We start from the raw sequence: 21,454 nt of genomic DNA, 5'->3' as shown, positions 1-21,454 counted from the left end.
AATAGGCAACGTTTCGGGCCGAAACCCTTCTTCAGACTTCTTGAAAACTTCTTGTTGACGCCTACACGTTCACGTTCGCTGAAATTTCACTGAGTGTTTGCTTCTTGTCAGTTTTGCACATTGAGCCTGATTTTTTTTACTAATGGCAATTTTATCTCCCAAAAGAGCCGTACACATCGTAATGTTAAGCCAATCAAATGCAACACACGGCGATGTACTGTAAATACGAGTTACACCTTGAAGCAACTCCTTGTTAAAATTGTGGGACACAGTGCCCATATATGTAGGATTATCAAATAATTCTCGTACTCTTATTTCAGAATTTCAAAACTGTTTTGCAAGTCTGACACTGACTTGCAATTTGTGTGTTGTGTTTTTCTATTTAAATTAACAGGCTTGCACTTAAAGTTTGCGCATGACACTTGTCACGAAAATTGCATTGAATGTCTGCGCTCTTTGTTGATGATCTCGCAGTTGCGCTCGCCCCGTGTAATTTCTTGCAGTTGCTAACCACGTATCAAATAACCCGTCTGAAGAAGGGTTTCGGCCCGAAACGTTGCCTATTTCCTTCGCTCCATAGATGCTGCTGCACCCGCTGAGTTTCTCCAGCATTTTTGTGCACCTTAGCTCAATTAAAAGGCGTCCAAAATATCTCCTCCATCTTCCCCTTCGGCCTTTTCCAACATTCCATCCACTCGCAAGGATGAGCAACACATTTTACAAATACCCACAACAGGTCACCATCCTCTGAAGCGAACTTTTCTCTCCACAAATGCTGTCCCTCCTGCAGAATATTTACTTTATTCTCACGCTTTATCTTTTACGTTCATGACTGATTGATCGCTTGCTTTCTGATCTGCATTGAAACGGCCTCCAGTTTTGATCATGTAACATGTTTTCCACGCAAAAATATCTTTTCGAATAACCAAAATCAGTCTAAATGAGGATGTTGGGTACTCATCTCGTGCACTGGTGATGCAAATATATCCATGAGTGGCGTCCCAATCTTGTCCCCAAAATAAAACTTTGACATACTTTAATTGGTCTGAACTTAGTGGTATAATTTTAAGTGAGTCCTCTTTAGGAAGACACTCACTTTTCTGCACACCAGCATATGGTTAATTGTGCGTAACAACCTTACAGATATAAGTAAAAGTATGTTATGAATTATTTCGCCAATTTACAAGTTTGCACATTGTTTTATCTTATGAATAGGTTGAACAACAATTAATCAAGTTTTGAAGTCACTTCAGTGAATTATGCATACACAGTCTGGCTGCAAAAGTTGCAGACAGTGCCAGACATATGAGAGTTGATCTTATCTGGCTGTGTTCCTGATGAATTTGCAAATGTTTGTTTTTCTAAGGCTGCACTGTAGAATGGACTTCATTCTTGAACTCTAGAAGTTTTATCATTAAAGTGAGAGAGATTTCAACACAATGCCACAAAACAAATACAACAAAGTTATTTGAAGTGTAGTCAAATTTTTCAGTGACCTCTCACAGATCAACATTTCCAACATTGAGGCCCTAGTTACTCTCGGTCAGTCATTCCAATGCCCAGCACTCTGCCCTGAGCTCTAAAACAGGAGAAAATTGACAGGCAAGCAGAGTAAAAGATTCAAGGGTGAACGCAAAGCTTTCTTGAAGAAATGCATCATCCCTATTGATTCTTGGGAATTGTTAACCCATGCCTGCTCAAAACGGAAAACACAAGAAAATAGGAGCAGAAAGAGGTCATCTGGTCACTCAAGCCTCCCTCGCCATTCAGTGTGATCAAGGCTAATCGACACTGGTGTCCACTCCTATTCTGCCAGTTCTACATAGCACTCATTCCCTGATCTACGAAAAACAAATCTACCTCCACCTTAAATATGTTTAATGATTCAGACTCCATAACACTGGGATAGAGAATTCCAGAGATTCACCACCATCTGCAAAAAACAATTCTATGCTATGTTTTAAATGATGAGTTCCTTATCATGTAACTATGGCCCTTGGTTCGAGATTCCCAATGGTGAAAACACCTCAATGTCTGCCCTGTAATAACCCCCTCAATAATGTTTCAATAACCAACAATTACCACCGGGTGGCGCCGCGATGGCAGCCTCTGCAACAGTCTGTCTGTCCTTTCGTCCTTTTTTAAATTACTTTTAGCGTGTTTTAAAAGTTTGTGTTAATGTTTTCTGGTTTGTTTTATGTGGGGGCTGGGGGATGGGTCGGGGAAACTTTTTTCCAATCTCCTACCTTGCCGGAGATGCGATTGTTTTCTGGGTCATATCTCCGGTTGCAATGTGGCCTAACGTCGTGCAGCTGGAAGACTTGCTCGGGACTGACTTTGAGCCCCACCACGGGGCGTGGACTTACCATTGGAGACGATTCCTTGCCTGGGATTGATGCTCCAACCGCGGCCAGCAACTTTAACATCAAGAGTTCGCAGTCTCAGGAGAGGCCGAGTCAGGTGCTTCAACAACGCAGAAGGTTCGACATGCCTCGACCCGGGGTCTGATCGCTGGCGCAGGGGAGCTGACATCCCCCCCGATGCAGGAGCTTGATCACCTCGATGAGGAGGCCTACCGCCGGCTACGGGAGTCAAGATCGTCCCGTCAATGGAAGGCTCGAGGCTCCCAATCGCAGGAGAACAATGAAGGGAAGAGATTGAACTTTTTTTCACCTCCCATTACAGTGAGGAATGTAGAGGAGTTACTGTGGTGGATGTTCATGTTAAAATGTATTTTGTGTGTTCTGTTGCTTTTTATTAGTATGACTGTATGGCAAAACAAACTCTTCGCATGTTGCAAAACATACGTGACTAATAAAGTATGATTATGATGATGATTATGATAAGATCACTCCTTATTGTATCAAACTCCAAAGAACACAGATCCAACATATCTGGCCAGTCCTCTCATCCAAGAATTATACTTGTGAATCTTTTTTCGACTGCCTCCAAAGCCACTATATCCTTTTTAAGGTAAGAGGAGCGATTTAGTTTAGAGATACATTGTGGAAACATGCCCTTCGGCTCACCGAGTCCATGCCAATCATTGATCATCTGTTCACATTAGTTCGATGATTTTCCACTTTCTCATTCGCTCCCTACACACCTACAAATCTGCACATTTTTGAAATATGGGAGGAAACCAGAGCATCTGGAAGAAACCCACGTGGTCATAGGGAGAACGTGCAAACTCTGTACACCAATACCTGAGGTCAGGATTGAACCCAGGACTTTGGCGCTGTAAGGCAGCAATTCTACCGTTTGTGCAGAATGAGGAGCTATAGGGATGCTTTTGCAAAGCACATAGTTACCTTGCATAGAAGTGCACCACTTCAATAACTGTCCTTGAAGTTACACCTCCTGTCCCATCTGAGTGGGAGTACATGGATCCCCCATTGGTCTTGTTAGCTATCTCTTTACCCCCAAAACTAGGATGGAAGCGCATCATTCATCAGTCCCATTCTTAAGAGAAGAAGATGATTTGATAATCACAGGATGTTTTAGTTTGGTTAGTTTTATGACATATGATTATTGAATGTGATGCTAATTTACAGAGAAAGCTGTGCAGACTGAACAGAGACAATCCTTCAAGTTAAAAAGTTACAGTACAAGGCAAAAAAAAATCAAAATAACTTGCATCCTCTTGCAAAACAAAGTCGCTCCATTTCAAAGCAAATATTAGTCGAACATATTTTTTCAATTACTACTGAAATCTTGGCTGGAAGTCAGAATGTTGAAGCTTCTGCACCGTCAGATTTATATGTTTTAGTATTTCTTTCATAACATTATTTTGGGGTGGCACAGTGGCACAGCGGTAGAGTTGCTCCCTTACAGCACCAGAGACCCGTGTTCAATCCCGACTATGGGTGACGTCTGCACGGAATTTGTATGTTCTCCCCGTGACCGCGTGCGTTTTCTCCAGGTGCTCCAGTTTCCCACATTCCAAAGGCGTGCAGGTTTGTAGGTTAATTAGCTTCAGTAAAGATTGTAAATTGTCCCTAGTGTGCACTAGGGGTGATCGCTGGTCACCACGGACTTGGTGGGTGAGAGGGCATATTTCCATGCTGTATCTTTAAGCTAAACTAAACATAGTGAGTCTGGTGATACACTGTTGAACTGCCTTCACATTTTGCTTGCAGTGTTGAATATCTTTTTTTTTGTAGTGTGTAAATTTAAGAAACAGCTTAAAAACTTACTAATTTCCTGAGAAATTGTGACCGTTTAGCAGTTCAGTCACAGGCCAAGATGGCTATCTCAAGCTGCGGCTGCCTAACAGGCCCAGAGGCAAAATAACTACAGAGGCAAAGTCAGACCTGAACATAGGTACACAAAAATGCTGGAGAAACTCAGCGGGTGCAGCAGCATCTATGGAGCGAAGGGAATAGGCGACGTTTCGGGCCGAAACCCTTCTTCAGACTGAACCCTTCTTCAGATTTCCTTCGCTCCATAGATGCTGCTGCACCCGCTGAGTTTCTCCAGCATTTTTGTGTACCTTAGATCTTCCAGCATCTGCAGTTCCTTCTTGAACACTCAGACCTGAACATGTTCTCATTAATCTACCCTATCAAAGAATTATCTGTTCATGACAGTATTTAAAGGAGTGAACACTACACAATTCTTGTGGAATCAACATGACACAAAATGCTGGAGTAAATCAGCAGATCAGGCAGCATCTCTGGAATCTGAAGAAGGGGCCCAACCCAAAAAATGTGAACCAAGGTGTTTTGTGCCTATCCCAGGAGATGCTGCCTGATCCACTGTGTTACTCCAGCACTTTGTGTTCTTTTGTGTGAACCAGCATCTGCAGTTCATTGTTTCTATAGGTGGAGGCAAAATCTCTGTTCATATCAAAGGTTTCTTCCAATGTAGGCAGATTTTAAATGTGATGAATTCTGGATCTGTACTTCAAGGTCCCTCCATTTCTCAATGCTCCCTAATACCTTAGTATGTACAGTATATGTCCTAACTAGTAGTACACCCAAAATTAATGCCCTCACATCCATCTGCCATTTATCTATCCTTGTCACCAACGCATTGAGATCACTCTTTCCCTAAGACTACCCTCCATGCTAACCAGGACTCCACCAATCTTTGTATCATGAATTCTAATTATCTAACCCTGCCTATTACAGTCAGTCAGCTCATCCCGAAGTGCTCATACGTGTTCATATATCCATATGTCTTCATGACAGAAAAGGAAGCCATTTGGCTCATTATATCTGTACTGGCTCACTAATTATTCCCTTTCCTCCACTAATTTCCCCTGCATCCCATTCTCCAAACATTCTCATCCCATTTAATAGTAAGATTAAACGAGAACTTACCAGTTTGAAGTTTGATCTGTATTTTATGAGGAGTTACGATGAGGGATTACGTGAAGAACCCCGCCACGACGCATGCGTGTCATTCTTCAAAGCAGCGGTGTGAAATCACAGATGACTGTAATGACTAAACATAGTAAGATTAGAGAAGAGATACCAGTTAAGTATATGATCAAGGGTGGGAGCGGAGGGCACGTGATCCCTCATCGTAACTCCTCATAAAATACAGATCAAACTTCAAACTGGTAAGTTCTCGTTTGATCTTACTATTTTACTTCGGAGTCACGTGAGTGACTACGTGAAGATTTTAAAGCTCTGTGATTTCATGCCGTGGAAACGAGTCCATGCATCACGTCTGCCTTGATGACTGTAGGAGGAATTGTGTTGACATAATTTGGACATGAATTCGACATTGAAATCATAAAATTTATTAACACAAATTTATAACCCCTTTTTATGGGTTTAAATTAATTTACAGAACTTAAATTTGTTTCTGCAAATGTTCCAGGTTTCATTACTGGTTTATTGTAAAATAATTGGAATGTTTTTTCCCCCAGACCATCCTGCTGCCTTGAGGATTTGGTCCATTGGTACATCCAACTGTATCGCTGCCGATGTAGCTGCAGCCCTGGTGGAATGAGATTTAAATATTAGTATCCACCCCAGCCTGTGTTAGCACCTGTTTCAGCCATCTTGAGATGGTCTGGACCGTCACTCTTTTGTGTGGTTGCTAGTGGCTGACCAAAAAGTGCCTTCTCATTGCCTCTTAGGATTTTCGTTTTCTCCATGTATAACGACAGATGTCTTATTATACACAGACGGTCATCTGTTTGGGTATGATCTAAATTGTATATTGAGGCCTGCTGATCCCTGTCTGTTCTGCTTACTAACTCATAGATATGAAACGTAATATTTTCTGTTGAGGAAGTCATGTTGTCCAGTCTTAGTTTATGCAGTGACTGTACCCTCTGTGCCGTGACCAATGCCATTAGCATGACTGTTTTTAATGTCAGTCTGTGTAGGGACAGAGCTGTTGCTGGAGACCAATTCCTGAGCATCTTCAGGATAATACTTACATCCCATATTTGGGAGTACCTGGTTCTTGGGGGATTAGTATTAAAAATTCCCCTCATAAGTTTTGTTACCAGTGGGTGAGTCCCAACAGAGTAACGCTCTGTCCCCTGCCATAGGTAAGTCGATAGGGCACTTCTGGCGCAGTTGGTGGCACTGTAACTGAGCCCCTCATCATAGTGGAGGCCTGCCAGATATTCCAGAACAGACGGGATGTTCATGTCTCTGTAGGTGATGTTGTTTTTATGGCAGTGCATCGCCCACTTCCTGATATAGACCAGATACTGTTTTTTGGTTGACTGTCTTTGGGCCGCCGAGATCATGTTCACTGTTCGGTCCGTCAGTCCCAGTTGTAGTAGAGGTGTTTTTAAAACTCTACAAATTAATAAGTTCAAATGTTTATGGCATGGGTGGCTATCCCTTGTTACGGGATGTAGCAATAAATCTGGTCTATGTGGGATGGTGATACATGGTTCTAATACCATGTTTAATACCACTGGGAACCATGGTTGAGTAGGCCAATCGGGTACTACCAATACCAGACGCAGAGTCTTGTTGTATTTTCCTTAATACCCGACTGATGAGGCAGGAAGGAGGGAATGCATAAATAAACAATTCCCCCCCACCCCCCCCCCCCCCCCCCCCCCCCCCCCCCCCCCATGCAACAAAAATGCATCTGTCGCCGCTGCCCCAGGGTCTGGTTCCCATGAAACATAATTTGATAACTGGTGGTTAAGTCTGGATGCGAATAGATCGATATCTGGTGTTCCATATTTTGCTGTAATATCAGCAAATACTTTTTTATTCAACATCCATTCGGTGTTTTCATTAAATTTGCGTGACCTGGTGTCTGCCACTAAATTTAGTCTTCCTGGTAGGTAAATGGCTGATATCCAAATATCTCTCTGGATACACCATTGCCAAATTGTATTAGCCAGATTGTCACATGATGTCGATTTGTTTCCACCCATGTGGTTAATGTATGCTACCACGGTGGTATTGTCCAAAGATCATAGAGGAGCAAGATAGACCACTCCTCGAAAAACGCGTAGTATGACGTGTGTGACTGTCGACGCCATTTTATTGAGCATTTTTTTGGGCTTCCCCCACACTGTCATGGCGTCCTCATGTAAATCTTCATCTCACTGCTCCGCAATAAATTGTTCTAATCGTAAATCTAAACGACCAGACCTGTCATTCTTTAGGTTCCCCGATAAAAAAGAAAGGTAAGAAAATATTATTATTATTTTTTGTCGATATTCTGTCGTGAAAATGTTATTTTCTGTTCTATCAACGGCCATTGGGAAATTAGGTTTGTCGGTACATTAGAAAGTTATTAGACTTATTTTTAATAGATCTTTACTTACCACTATAATAAAGACAATTTTAACACTTCTGTACGTTTTTGGTTTTGTTCTTGTAAGGGATTGGTCTCCAAAATATGGCCCGTGGGACACATTGGGTGCAATGGTGGGCCGGGGGGTTCGGCGGCGGCCGCAATCAAAGATAGGAGAGGAGATCTGCTCTATAATCTTTGGTCGGAATGGGATGACTGCACGTTATAATGTGTTATCGTTCCACTCCCTCTCCCCCATCTCCCTGTCCCCCTTCTCCCTCTCCACCCTTTTCCCCTTCTCCCTCTCCCCCCTTTTCCCCTTCTCCCTCACCCCCTTCTTCCTCTCCCCCCATCTCCCTCTCCCCCTTCTCCCTCTCTTCTCTCGATCTCTCTCTCCCCTCTCTTCTCTCGATCTCTCTCTCTCTCCCTCTCTTCTCTCTCCCTCTCTCCCTCCCTTCCCTCTCTCCCTCCCTTACCTCTTCGTGAGAGTTGGCAGCTCAGCTATGCCTTGGGTCCAAAAGAGGATAGAAAGAAAATACTTAATGGTCTTTGTAAGAAGATTTTAATAAGCTCTTCTACATTTAAGGTAAATTGACATATTAGAGGCAAAAAGCATCTTCAACATACAGGTCTCTCCACACAACTGAAAACAATTGCATTTAAGTGACATATCATCCATTGTTCAGGCATGTAGTTATGATCATCTTTTTTCTTATTAGTTAATCCTAAATGATATCTCCTGTAATTTCAGATGTCAACAGTGGGTCCAGAATATTCGTCGACAAGATCTCCTGCACCGAACTGCAGAGTATTTGTCAAATAACTGCTGTCTTATGTACATTGTGTGAAATTGTGATTTGTTAACTGCACAAAACTAATGCAAATGGCGATATATTTATTATTGTATCTACGTTGGACATTTTGCTCTTTGGTGTCAGAACGCGGGGTGGGAGATTGCAACCTTCACGTGGTCCGCCCTGTTTCGACAAATCCAATCAACCTGGTGTGCACAGTCAAATAAGATCAAATAGAACAAGTTGTCCTACAACTTTAGGCTGTGCACACCATACGCAAGAAGAAGAAGAAGAAGTGTCAGATCGCAGTCTGAAGAAGGCTTCCGACCTGCAACGTCACCTATTCCTTTTCTCCAGAGATGCTGCCTGACCCACTGAGTTACTCCAGCATTTTGTGTCTATCTCTGTTTAGATTGGGCTCGTGGGTGGAGATTGCGGCTGGTCTGGTGATCTAGAACGAGGGCCAAAGTCTCAGAATATGGGTCATGATATTTAGTAATGAGACAAGGAGCAGTTTCTTCACTCAAGGGCTGGAAATCTTGGAATTCTTTATCGCGTGAGATGGTGGAAGTCGAGCCCTTGAAAGGAGAGATATTTTTTTTCAAATACGATAAGGATGAAGGATAATGGAGAGAATGTGGGAATAAGGTGTTGAGTTGCAGGATCAACAATAATCTTACTGATAGTGGTTTGAACTTAGATGGCTTATCCTTGCTTCTATTTCTTACAGAGATACAGCGCGGAAACAGGCCCTTTGGCCCACCGCGTCCGCATTGACCAGCGATCCCCGCACACTAACACCATCCTACACACACTAGGGACAATTTACACTTATACCAAGCCTACAAACCTGTATGTCTTTGGAGTGTGGGATTAAACCGAAGACCTCGGAGAACACCCATTCAGTCATGGAGAGAACCTACGAACGCTGTACAGACAGCACCCACTGTAAGGCAGCAACTTTACCGCAGCACCACCATGCCGCCCTTAATCCACTAGGGCACTAGGTTACAATAAACTTCCTACATATTCCAGGAATGCATCTCATTAAAATGGGAGAGGTTTAAATGCATTGTAAAATCTGCTGTCAGTTTCCTAGATCGGTATTGCTCTAATGGCCTCTTTGTATCATTTTCTTTGATTTAAACCATCCATTGTTCTGCATTTAAATTTTATTTTTTCCCCTGTGGATCACAAGGCACTGTTTGTTTCAGGGGTGACTCTAATCTCCAGTGTAATTTGACAAGACAGCCAAGAGGGCAAACACAGGCAGTTCAGATCTGCTGCCTGTATCGCATGAGAGAACAAGAATGAGACCAACTTGTTTTTTGCAGATCATCAACCCCTGACTGATGTTATCAATGCCGATGGAGACTCAAGGAGACTCAACCAGGTGGTGGTTTACAAAGGTCCATGCCCATTGTTCCTCATGGCATACCACCAGCCTCAACAGATCACCTAGTCATAGAGTCTCACAGCTTAGAAGCAGGCCCTTCAGCTCAACTTTCCCACGCTGGCCAACATGTCCCATCTACACTAGTCCCACATGCCTGCATTTGGCCCATACCCCTCTAAACCTGTCCTAACCATCAAATAACCTAACAGAACTGTCATATGAGGAAAGATTTAAAAGACTAGGCTTGTATTCACTGGAGTTTAGAAGGATAAGGGGGGATCTTATCATATTGTCTACAGTGTACTATGTTTACAGATTCTGTTGTGCTGCTGAAAGTAAGAATTTAATTGTTCTATCTGGGACAAGCTAGATGCAGGAAATTGTTCTACATGACAATAAAACACTCTTGTTAGATGCAAGGGGATCTTATAGAAACATATAAATGTATAAAAGGACTGAACAAGCTAGATACAGGAAAAATGTTCCCAATGTTGGGCGAGTCCAGAACCAGGGGCCACAGTCTTAGAACAAAGGGGAGGCCATTTAAGACTGAGGTGAGAGAACAACTTTTTCACCCAGAGAGTTGTGAATTTGTGGAAATCCCTGCCACAGAGAGCAGTGGAGGCCAAATCACTGGGTGGATTTAAGAGAGAGTTAGATAGATCTCTAGGGGCTAGTGGAATCAAGGGATATGGGGAGAAGGCAGGCATGGGTTATCGATTGGGGCTGATCAGCCATGATCACAATGAATGGCGGTGCTGGTTCGAAGGGCCAAATGGCCTCCTCCTGCACCTATTTTCTATGTTTCTAGAACACTCATCCAGCAATCCTCGAGCCCACCAGCTCATCCCGTAGTCAATTCATCAGCTTTTCCATAAGAACTCCCATCAGTTCTTCCAAAAGAATGACAATCAGCCAATCTCGAATACCCTCAGCCCATCAAGCAGCCCCTTAATTCACCCAGAAGTCTGAACTATTGAATGCTGACTGCATCTCTTTCCATGTCGGCAAGTCAATATCCAGCTGCATGAACCATGTGAAAAGGGAATAAATAGATGCATGTGGTGCAGTGATTTGTGCAGCACTATAGGCCTGGAGACCAAGAGGAGTTCACCATTGAACGGAGTTTGAACGGGGGGCTTGAGGCCCCCGACCGAGGAAGAACAAAAGGAAGGGACTTGAACTTTATTTCGCCTTCCATCACAGTGAGGAATGTGTAGGAGTCACTGTGGTGAATGTCCGTATTAAAATGTGTTTTTGAGTGCTGTTGCTTTTAATTGTATGACTGACCTGGCCAATGAAATTCCTCGTATGTTGCAAAACATGGCAAATAAAATCTGATTCTGATTCTGAAAAGCCTTTCCCTTCCATACTCTTTCCTCTCTGATCTTTTTGCAGTTGCCTGCCTTTCTGTACTTGTTGCAAGAGATTGTCGTGGCATCCAGCATCCTCGGAGAATGTAGAATTAAAGGCAGGCAATGCCAGTTTTAAAGATGGTTATTTGCCTCAAGATTGGATTATTGTATCTCTAGAACCTCCCCAGAGGCTCTGGGAGACACAAGGTTCAAGAGGAAACACAAAAAGCCTAATTAGGAAGAATATTAAGAGTAAGATTTTCAATTAAAATACTGTAATTGATGGAACCTTGCCTTTAAATTGGTTCTTGGATGAAACCCTGATGGTTCTCACATTGTCTCTTTAAATTTACTCTCCTTTTCACACTTGCATTAAAACACACAGCCACTGCCATTCACAGTGATACTGCCCGGCAGTCTCATAATTACAGTCAACACAGCCACCTTGACAGCCACACAAAATGATGTAAATAAAAATTGTTTTCCTTGTTTAAGAAGTTCAATTTACAATTATTTGAAATTGTGGGGGTTGGTACAAAATACTGCTGACCCACAAATGTGTTGCTATGAGACATTCACATTTAAAAAATCCATGTCTCAAAAAAAGCAAGAAGGTGCCCATGTTATTTGACCAACTTATCAGATGAATTTAAATATGTAGGTATGTATGCATTAGTTTTGCTCCTAATTCCCTTTCAAAATCATTAATATATATGGTAAACAGTTGCGGCCCCAACACCAAGCCTTGCGGCAAAAAAATCCAGAAGATTAGTCAAACATGATTTCCCTTTCATAAATCCATGTTGACTTGGACTAATTCTTTTACTGCTATCCAAATGCCCCATTATTACATCTTTAATAATTGACTCCAGCATCTTTCACACCACCAAAGTCGGGCTAACTGGTCTGTAATTCCCCGTTTTCTCTCACGCTCCTTTCTTGAAAAGTGGGATAGCATTAGCTACCCTCCAATCCACAGGAACTGATCGTAAATCTATTGATCGTTGGAAAATGATCATATGTATAAATATATATGTATGTGTATATATGCATGTATGTGTATATATGCATGTATATGTGTGTATGTATGTATATATATGTTTATATATGTGTGTATGTATGCATATAAATTTATCCATATGTATGTGTGCATATGTATGTGTATACGTGTGTATGTATGTATGTGTATATATGTATGTGTGTATATATGTATGTGTATATATATGTATGTGTATAAATATATATATATGCATATATTTATTATTACTATATAATTATATATATAATTGCCTTTATGGTTTATGCACATCATCTTACAAGACAAATGAATTAATAGTGATGATTTAAATCAAAGTTGCTTCTGATCCTTGAGAATAAACTTTATTATATCTAACTTGCCTCTCACACACAGACACACATTCATATAAATATATAAAATATATATACGTTAAATTTAATTTTGTGCAGTGTGTGTTAAAGGGAAACTGCACAATACAATGCAAGGGAAACTACGCAAAGGAGGGGGCTGTTCCCGCTACAAGATACTCGAGGATCTTTGCTTTGGATCAAAGATTATAGAGGAGCTCTATAATCTTTGCTTTGGATCACAGCGGTTGGCATACCGGAAGTCGCGTGTCGCTCAAAGAAATGGCGGCCGTGACGTTCCGTCACGTACTACACGTCAGTCCATTGGATTTCGGAGGAGTGGTCTATCTTGCTCCTCTATGATCTTTGGTATTGTCTATCTGTAGTCTAACATGCTGGTGATATGATCCAGTACAATATGACTTTAGGCCATAGAATGCACCCAACATTTCCAGGTAGTTTATGCCCAGTGTGAGTAATAATGATGCCTCCTGAGCAGTCCATCTACCTCCACAGCTGGTGATGGTATTGGTGGCTCCCCACCCAAGTGCACTGGCATCAGTTTGTAGTACCATGGAAGGGTTACTGACAATGATTGGATTGGAACAAAGCCAGATGTTATCTATCCACCATTTTAGCTTGATTGGTAGTTTCATATGTCTGTCAAAGTGACCTGCATTAATTTAGAGTGCTTGTATTTTTGTTTTGGTAATGTAGAGGTCTAAATTGTGTGGCTGGAAAGGCAGCCACCATTTGCCAATTACTTTTGCTACCAATCTGATGGATGGTTTGCTGATGTCAATGAGGTTATTGCAAGCCTCTATTAAATCTCTAGCCTTTCCCTTAGGCAGAGTCACCGACATGTGAACTGAGTCAATGGTGAAACCCCCAAATAGTCCATAGTCGTGGAAGGCGTTAGTTTAGATTTAACTGGATGGATAATAAATCCCAGTTTTTCAAATAACTGTTTTGTGGCTGTTACAGTTTGTTTGGCCAATTCCAAAGTTTTGCCCACAATGAGTATGTCATCTAAATATGCCATGACCATGTGTTTACGTTTCCGTAGAAACGCTAGGGCTGGTTTCAAAATGTTTGTGAACAGCCTGGGGCTGATGATCCATTTGGCAGTGCTTTATACTGCCAGAGTTGCCCATCCAGTTGAATTTTAAGTAACATCTGTGGTCACCTCGTATAGGCACTGAATAGTAAGCATCTTTTAAATCGATGCTGGCCATGAAGCAACCTTTGGAAATTAATTGTTTAGCAGTAACAAAGGTATCCATTTTGTCAGATCTATGGTGATGCGACAACCACCATCTTTTTTGTTTTTGATAAATACATTGGACACGAATTCTAATGGTTCGTGTTGAGTTTTCTCAATTACACCTTTTATGTAAAGCCGCTCCAGTTCAGCTTGCGCTTTTGATTTTTCTTTATCAGAAGGCACGAACATTCGGTTCGGTATATGTTGAACTGGAGGGCTGTACTTGTGTATAAACTCTATTGTATATCCCTGGATACTGCTTAAGATGTAAGTATCGGTTGTTAACATGCTCCATGCATTCAGAAAAGAGTGTAGTCTCCCCCCAACCTCCGTGCTCCCTGTATTTTGTAGGGAACCAGACCCACCTACCTCCATAGTTACCAGTGGCAGGTTTACTTCTTTTTGTAGGTTCTTCGCTGCTGTTGTTGCGCTGTTGTCTGGATTTTCGGTTTGGTTGGCGTTGGAGGTCCCCGCATCTTCCAAGAAGGCCGGCCTGGGCCATGGCCTAAAAAGACTCATGTTTTGAATACCGGGCATTCGAGCTTTCACCAGTTCTGCTGGTGGGTGCGTAGGGGTGCTGCCTTTGGCTGTAGTGTTTGATGGAGTCCATTTTATTAGTCCAGTAGGTTCTCTTGTTCCTGCACCCCTTGCACACTTGTCTTTCCTTCTGCGGACCCCTCTTCCAGGTCAGCCCAGAACTGACCCGCAGTGCTCCCCTCTGATGAGGTAGAAGCACTGTGCAGCCCTTCAAGAGGTACTGCTGTGGGTTTATCATAGGGCCCACAGTGACCGACTCCATCTCCCGGAGTCTGTCACATTGGAGCAAATGCTCCACACACCGCTCCATCCGGCTCCAGCGCTCTCGGTCGCTGGCCGCCCGCGGTTGTTCAAAGTCGGACTCCTCTGAGTTCACGACCTTGTTTGTTTTTGTGTCTAGCCTTTCCGCCTGGCTGCGTGGATCTGGCCGGTGCGGAGGCGACATCGGGCACAGCTGATCCCACTATCGGTGAACCGAGTGCCGCTGGCTGCTGCTGGCTGCCCGCTGCTCTGCGGTCCTCCCTCACCAGCTTTGTCCTTACTGCTGTGGAGTGGATCTGGCCGGTGCGGAGGCGACATCGGGCACAGCTGATCCCATCTAGCCCACTAGCTTTGTCGCAGCCCGTTGGTTTCTCCACCTGTAATTAGCATGGTAAAAACACAAAAAGACCGCAGGTCTTACCTGCAGGTCCAAGTTAAAATTGTCGCTACGGGGGAACGTCGTTCCACCCCGTCTCCTGCCGTTTTCGACTTGTCCAAAAAGTCGAAGGCCCCATTTGAATAGTCTCCCGCCCGGCCGTGGTGTTCTGGCCGGCGCGGGACCAAAAGTCGGCACATCTCATCCCTTACGGGGCTTGTGCCTTCAGCTGCTGCTGGCTCCCGCAACTTCGCGGTCCTCCCCAGCCAGCTTTACTCGCAGCACTTGTGGACACTATTTTGTCCAGCTTTCCCCCCTGTGTAAAAACAGCGCGGGGACAAAAACTACCGCAGAGTAAATCACTTATCTGCAGGTCGCGGTTTCAAACTTACCGCTGTGGGGGACACTCCACCCCGCCTGTCGTTTCGCAAGCGTGAAAGCGATATGACACGCATGCTTCATGGCGGGGTTCTTCACGTAGTCACTCACGTGACTCCAAAGTAAAATCTGGGGATAATTGATATTCCACTAACGAGAAAAAAGATGGAAATGCAAGGAACTACTGATACTGGAATCTTGAGCGAAACACAGAGGGCTGGAGTAACTCAGCGGGTCAGGCTGCATCCCTGCAAGACATGGATAGGTGACGTTTCGTGTCACGGTCTTTTATCAGTAAATCATATATCATTTTAGTCATCAAACCAAGTAAAATTCTATTAATTCTTAATCACTTTTTTATTTGAATGTCTGTAAATCATCTTGAGGAGAGAGATACTTGCAATGAGGAGAGTTCAGGAAAGGCTCACAGAGTTAATACCTGGGGGAAATGTGTTTATTAGATTGGGCCCATAATTAAAGAATTTTACTGAAGAAGTTCAAATGACACCTGAGAGCAGATTGGAAATGTATTCTTCACTATCAACAACTTTGGTATCATTAGGAAATTTGTTAATCTTGAAATGAATTGAATCCTTTATTTGTCATTCAGACCTTTCGGTCTGAACGAAATGTTGTTGCCTGCAGACATACATGTAATAATAAACAACACACAATAAACACAAATTAACATCCACCACAGTGAGTTCAGCAAGCACCTCCTCACTGTGATGGAGGCAAAAGTCTTAGAGTTACTGTCTCTTCCCTCCTCTTCTCCCTCTGCGCTGAGGCGATACCCCACCGGGCGATGGTAAGTCAGTCCCGCGGTTCAAGCTCCGCGGCCCGGGGGTGGTCGAAGCTGCCGCCCTCCAGTCCAGCGAACGCAGCTGTTGCCACGGGAGCTCCGGAAAACAGGCACCAGCCTGAGACCCGCGAGCTCCCGACTATGTCGTCCACTGGCCCGCGGCCAAGCCCCGGATTCAGGTCGCTGCCGCCAGAACGCCGCCTCAGCCACCGGAGCACCGTCTCCGCCCCGGGCCGCCCACATGGCAGCGTCTCAGCCCCGGACCGGGCTGCCCCCACGGGAGCACCTTCCAGCCGGGAGCTGGTCTGCCCACACGGGAGCACCTTCCAGCCGGGCGCCGGTCCGCCCACACCGGAGCACCTTCCAGCCGGGACCCAGGCCGCCCTCACGGGACCGCCTTCCAGCCGGTAGCAGCGCCGCCCGCACGGGAGTGTCTCAGCCCCGCGCCATCCGCCCTCGCCGGAGTGCCGAGTCGTGCCGCTGCCCGAACGTCGCCGCAGCTCGAAGACGGCCAGCCTCGCTGGCTCTACCTCCGGATCCTCGAGGTTGGTCGCAGGTTGGAGGCCGCCAGCTCCGCCATTAGGCCTCAGCTCAGGCGGGGGAAGAGAAGGGGGATACGACAAAAAAAGTCGCATTCCCCCGAAGGGAGAGACAGAAAGCCCTGTTTCACCCCCCCCCCCCCCCCCCCCCCCCACACACATAACACCACCTAATAACCAAAAATTTTACTGAACTAGACAACAAAAACAACACAAAAAAGTAAAAACAGACAGACTGCAGGCGAGCCGCAGCCGTTTCACAGCGCCGCCACTTCCGGAATGTTGTCCCATAAAGAGCGTGAAAAGCAAACCTATTACTGAGGCCAGCAGAATCCCACTGCACAGTCACTAAAGCAGCATTGCACCATGAACCTTTCTTTTCCCTCATTGGAACATTTTTTAATGCAACTTATCATTTTACTTTGGATCTCATAACCTTTCACTTTTCTGATAAATTTGCTATGTGAGATATGACTAAACACCTTGCTGAAGTCTATGCAGGCTACATAAATTCACTACCTTCATTTACCCTCCTTGTAACCTGCACAAAAGTTCAGTGCTGTTCCTTCAAAGTTTTTTGCCATAACTTGATCATTGCGTTTAATAGACTGACCGGGCTAGAGTACTCATAGTGTTCCTTTCTCCTTTCTTAAACAATGGTGAAGCATGAGAACACTTTTAATCCTCTAAAACTATGTCCTTAGCCAAGGCGAAATGGAAAATGAGCCTGTGACATTTTTAATATGATTCCATTAATTTATCAACCTTTAAAAAAATGCTGGATCCTACAATATTGTCCTCCATTTTTATTTTTTCCAAAACTTAATTCTCTTGCTCCTTAACGTATCACCTCGGAATTCTGTGAAGCCAGTGCAGAGTATTCATTTAGAACTACACACGTTTTATTTCTGACTGTTGTTAGTTTCAACCTCACCCCGACGATATGTCGCAATGTTTCACAATGGGTTACTGTCTAATTTGGCAACTGTGACAGCTCTCGAGTTAGCCAAGGAGCGATCATGCTCCATCCTTCATGTCATACTGCCAGAGGCACACTTCAGGAATGGACGAATCTCACCAGATCAATTGCTTGGCAGCAGTGACATTTTATGGCCTAATTTCTGCAACAAAATCTGTAACAAAATATTTCTAACAAAATGAAAACCTGAACTTTAATCTTTGTTAAAGTTTGCACACCTCAACCTAAAGAATGTTTTTTTATAGCTAAAATCAACAAACTTCAGAATAATTCAGAGGCATAATAATGTCGTGATTAAAAGTGCTAACAGTATTCAAGGTATCAAGTCAATGAGACACGCAACGTGTATGTTCGGCCCACCACCTCATTCCCAATCATCAGGCGCCCATCTATACTAATCCCATTCTTCCTCTGACATTCTCATCATTTCCTCCTCCTACCCCTCACCATCCCACCCGTCGCCCCCAATTATCCTGCCCCCCACCTACACTGGGCAGAATTTACAGTGATCATTTAAAATACCAACCGGCACAACTTTAGCATGCAAGGAAAAATGACGAGCTTCACCTGGGGGAATCCCTCACAATCAACGGGATAAGCGTAACATCAGGGTGGCACAGTGATGCAGCCAGTAGAGCTGTTACCTCAGTGTCACAGACCCGGGTTTGATCCTGACCTCGGGTGCTCTCTGTGCGGAGTTTGTACGTTCTCCCTGTGACTGCATGGGTTTCCTCCGGGTGCTCCAGTTTCCTCCCACATCAAAAATAATAATAATAATAATAAACTTTATTTCGGACTCACGATCCAGAGATGCGGGTTTGTAAGTTAATTGGCCTCTGTGAAAAAAAATAATTGCCCCTAGTCTGTAGGGAGTATTGGATGTAAAAGTGAGATAACATGGAACTCGTGGGAACGGGTGATCGATGGGCGGCAGCAATTCATTGGGTTGAAGGGCCCGATTCCATGTTGAATCTCTGGTTTATTGAACTAAACCAAAATAATGTAAAAAGTAAGAAAGGCTGGCGATGGGTCCCAACCTGAAATACTGCCTATCCATGCCCTCCACAGATGCTACCTCTCCCACTGAGTCACTCCAGCACTTTGTGTTTAGCTAAAGGTTAATAATTTATTTTCCTTTTCTTTCCTGTTTTTAATTCTACTTTTGTTACCTTCTCTAAAATTTGCCTCCCAGCATCATGACTCAACCAGTTGTAGAAACAAATAACTCATTAATAATCCCAGTCACCCTTTTCCTGCAACTACAAGATACTGTGGTCGAAACTAGACTTGCCACTTTTCTTACCTGACAGCATACGATTCAGATACTAATAGTCTGACGACTACAATATTAAAGGATGGGTTTCTTTGTTAATCTGGGCTTGGTATTTTAAACACTTTTGGATTGCTCTAAAATGGAGGAAGATCATGTGTTCAAATCCCATGCCAGAACACTAGGCCGTGACGGTGCAGTGTTGCTGAAAATGCTGCAGTTTCTGCAGCATCTTATTTGGTATTGGTATTGGTTTATTATTGTCACGTGTACCAAGATATATTGAGAATCTTTGTTTTGAATGCTACACAGGAAAAATGATATGACACGTCAGTACAGCAGGTCATGCAAAAAATAAAATAAAATGAATGCAGAATATGGTGTTCCAGGTAAAGTGAATCTGGATCTCAGGTCTTCAGTGTTACAGCCAGGAAACTATGTAGTCTTATCCAAAGGTCCTATAGCAATCAAGATAGATCACTCGACAAAAAAGACGAAGTACGGTCATGGGCAGATTCATGGGTCATTTTCGGCCCCATTTCCATAACCGGCTTCCGTCTCCGCACCAAAGATCCCATAGGATACTAGTGCGGAGACGGAAGCCGGTTACGGAAACATCCTCGTAAAAATAAAAGTTATTTGGGAAAAATCTTCACCTCATTTTCAGAATTATAATTTATTAACACAAACTATTCCCCCGCAACTTTGATTACACTGCGAGTCGGGTCGGGTCGGGTCGGGTCGGGTTACTGAAATAGATCAAAAAAAGGCCCACGTTCCGCTCCGTTGCGTATTACACATCAGCCCATTGCATTTAGAAGGAGTGGTCTATCTTGCTTGCTATAGGATCTTTGGTCATATCCCTTTGCAGCATCCAGTCTTTGTTGTTTGGAGTGAATTAGCAGCACAGTGAAATGCCAGGCAGCATCTGCGAAATAAATGGCCAGATGATGTTTCAGGTCAGGATCCTTCTTCAGCTCTGCCTTCCAGATATCAATCAGCTTGGTCAGGGGTGGTGGTACCAAACTGCCAATTAACGATGGGCTTTGAAGTCTCACCATTCAGAGTAAATTCTGTGGCCTTTTTACTTCCAGTACTACTTCCAAGTGTTGTTCAACATGGGGGAATGCTGATTGATCAGCTAGGGGGGAATGGTGGGTGATAATCAGGAGGAGAATTCTTGCTTCTGTTTGATTTGATGTCAGGTAACTTCATGCGATCACAAGTCAGTGTTGAATACACCTATAGCTACTTTGTGGCTTGTATTCCACTTTGCCGCAAACATCACGGTACAGTGGCCCGCAGGACGAGCCGCTGCCTCACAGTACCAGAGACCCTGGTTGCATCCTGACCTAAGGTGTAATATGTGCGGAGTTTGCACGTTTTCCCTGTGACTGCGTGGGTTTCCTCTGGGTGCTCCGGTTTCCTCCCACATCCCAAAGATGTGCAGGTTTGTAGATTAATTGGCCTCTGTAAATTACTCTTAATGTGTAGGGAATGGATGCAAAAGTGGGATTACATAAAACGAGTGTGAACACATGATCGATGGTCAACCGAAGGGACCGTTTCCATGTTTTATCTCTAAACTAAACTAAACAAAACTAAATCTCCTGGATTTGTCCTATGATGGGAGAGGACATTGCCTCAGATTCTATAATCTTAAGAAGGTGTTTGAACAGCTTTCAGTGCATTGTGCAGCAACAATCAGGACTCCTGATGTCTGAAGAATATCCCTTAAAATGGACATGGTACCAACAAAGTAGCACAATATGTTCCTGTGCCTATTACAGAAGGCCGTGGATTATGCCGGCAAGTGGGGAAGATTTAGGATGTTCAAATAGGGCATGATTAGTGCAGTAATGAATCATTAGAGGCAAATTCCAAACAGAAAAGCCTAGGCAAATTTCCAAACAGGAGCAAGCACACCCATATATGATTGCCAGTATAATCAAAACATGTCATTAAATCCACAGTATATAGAGGACAGCATTTGAGAGGTTCATTAACTTTTGTATGAAAATGTTTTTCTTGATTTTGCTCCTGTATGGCCCTGTTCCAGTTTTAACACTGCCCTCTGCTCTGGATTTCATCTTGAGGAATTATTATCTCCATTGTCTATCTGATCATATCCCATGAAATATTAGACAATTTTATGCAACCTGCTTTTGTAATCTAAGACTTTTAAGCTATATTATTCTGGTAAATCTGTCTTGTGCCAAGGTCAGTACTGTTTCTTTTACTTTGCTGAGAACTAGCCCAGATGTCACCTAACCAAAGTTCTACACAACCAAAGTGTCCTTTTGTATTCAAGCACTAAAACATTTCAGTTCCCTTTTTCATTACTTTCATTCAATTTTAGTGCTGTGCCTACATGGACACTGCCAGCTTTATTTTTTCCTTAGGTGTGCAT

This window comes from Amblyraja radiata, chromosome 6 (assembly GCF_010909765.2).
Source record: "Amblyraja radiata isolate CabotCenter1 chromosome 6, sAmbRad1.1.pri, whole genome shotgun sequence".
Lineage (NCBI taxonomy): Eukaryota > Metazoa > Chordata > Chondrichthyes > Rajiformes > Rajidae > Amblyraja > Amblyraja radiata.
Note: the sequence above shows the minus strand (reverse complement) of the source record.